General features: G+C 43.8%; 1 pseudogene; it reads left to right on the top strand.

Moving 5' to 3' along the window:
* The first annotated feature begins 1,304 nt into the window (after positions 1–1,304).
* On the top strand, positions 1,305–1,703 carry LOC129082297 (28S ribosomal protein S16, mitochondrial-like; annotated as a pseudogene).
* The last annotated feature ends 574 nt before the right edge of the window (positions 1,704–2,277 follow it).

Raw genomic sequence — 2,277 nt, 5'->3', positions numbered from 1 at the left:
TCAGCCAGATGCTTAAAAGTAAGATCACAGAAGGAGACAACAAGAACCCAGCTAAAACCATTGCCACCTGTGAGCATTCCCAAGGCTGCACCTCTGAGTAGCGATATAAAAAGATGCACACAGCAAAGGAAAGCACTGCACTGAACTCATCCAGCCAAGTCACCATACAAATAAGCAATCTGACAAGAACAAGCTTGGGGCCAGGGGTTGGGATCAGTATCCAGAGTTGCTGGAATATGTTATCTGAAATGTCCAGTTTTCAACAAAAATTATGGAACATAAAAAAAAAAAAAAAAGAAAGAAAGAAAAATGGGACCTATACACAGACAAAAAAGCAAGTAACAGAATTACTTTTGAGGCAAGTAGATTTTGGTTTTAGCAGACAAAGACCTCAAAGCAGCCATTATAAATACTTTTATGGAATGAATTGTGCCCCACCCCCGCAAACAAAATCACATTAAAGTTTCAATGCCTAATATCTCAGTCTGCGACCATATTTGGAGACAGAATTTTTACAGAGATGATTAAAGTAAAATGAAGTCCTATAGTGGTCTAATCCAGAATGACTGGTGTCCTTATAAGAAAAGGAAATTAGGACACAGGAATTCACAGAGGGACAACATGTGAGGTCATAGGGAAAAGATGGCTATCTGCAAGTCAAAGAGATAGGCCTGGAACAGATCCTTCTCTCATGGAACTAAGAAGAAACCAACACTGCTGATATCTTGATCTCAGACTTCTAGCACCTAGCACTATGGTAAAATGAATTTCTATTGTTTAGACCATCCAGTTTGCAGTACTTTGTTATGGCAACCATAATGAGTTAATAAAATTTATTCAAAGAACTAAAGAAGCCCTGACTGGTATGGCTCTCTTGGTTAGAGTGTCCTCCAGTAATCTGAAAGGTCACAGGTTGGGGACAGAACATGCCTAGGTTCTAGGTTCAGTCCTGGCTGGGGAGAATATGAGAGGTCCCCAGTCAGAGCACGTACAAGAGACAACCTGTCCATGCTTCTCTCTCACATCAATGTTTCTCTCCCTCTCTCTCCCTCCTTTCCCCTCTTCCTAAAATCAATGAGCATGTCCTCCATGAAGATAGAAAAACAGACAAAAAACTGAAGAAAACCATAATTAAATAATTAAAGAGTCTTGGCTCAGGGTGCTGTGACCGCACAGTCTCACAGTGTTGAACCTGCACATCCATCCTCCACCCCTCCAGAGACAGTAAAGCTGATCCTTGCTGGTGGCGGGATGCTCTGAGGAGCCGCTACTGGCTCAGGGTCCTGGCACACGCTGGCTACACCATGATCTAGCTCACTACTCTTCTCTGCAAGGCCAACCATGGAGGCCATTGAACCATCCATCTTGCCCTAGGTTCCTGTACCAGTTGGTCTTTCTGCAGCATCTTCCTGCTCACAAGTGTCTCAGGGAGGCCATTTGGTGGAGCAGCTAGGCTTCTATGACCCACTGCCCGACAATCATGGAGAGGAACTCATTTTTCTCAACCTGGACTGAATCTGGCATTGGATCCCATAGGACCCCCTCTCTAAACTGTGGAAAAGCTTCTGGGTCTTTCTGGCTTTTTCCATCTGCATCCCCTGAAGATCACAAATGCTGGGAGGCTGTGATGGAAACAAGTATGTGAAATCCTCTCAGCATCTCAGATAACAGATATGGAGACTACAGAAACAAAAGTGAGCTGATTTCAATGAGCAAAGCAGTGAGAACAAGATCAAAGTCCTCTTAAAACACTTGTGCAATTATCAGTTTTATTAGATTTAGAGGTCAATAAATGGAACTTCTTATGTCATCCATGCTGGCCCAGCCTGAGCAGAGCCCAGGAAGAGATTTTTTCTTGTGTGACAGAGAGCTGGGTCTAGGTACTCATTATCTTTTTCATCTTTTATCTCAGGGAACAAAGTGGCTATGGGGTAGGTAGACTCTTGGTTTGGGCTGTGAGTCTCTTAGACCACTTTGCAGTCTACTGCCTTCCAAAATTTTCCTGTTTCAAAGCCCCCAACCAACATGTCCATGGCCCATTCAACTAATTCCTAACTTAATCACTTATGGTCATCCCACAGTTTAAGAACACAGTTACTGCCCTGTCTGGTGTTGCTCAGTGGATTGTAGCATCATCTCATAGACTGAAAGGTCGCTGGTTCAATTCTCTAGCAGGGCACATACCCAGGTGTGGGTTCTATCCCTGGTCAGGATGCACAGGAGAAGGCAACCAATCGATGTTTCTCTCTCTCTGTCTCCATCCCTTCCTCTCTTTTC

This window comes from Pteronotus mesoamericanus, unplaced genomic scaffold, assembly GCF_021234165.1.
Source record: "Pteronotus mesoamericanus isolate MK-2021 breed Mesoamerican mustached bat unplaced genomic scaffold, CSHL_Meso_final scaffold_125, whole genome shotgun sequence".
Taxonomy (NCBI): Eukaryota; Metazoa; Chordata; class Mammalia; order Chiroptera; family Mormoopidae; genus Pteronotus; species Pteronotus mesoamericanus.
This window is presented reverse-complemented; position numbering and strand designations above follow the sequence as displayed.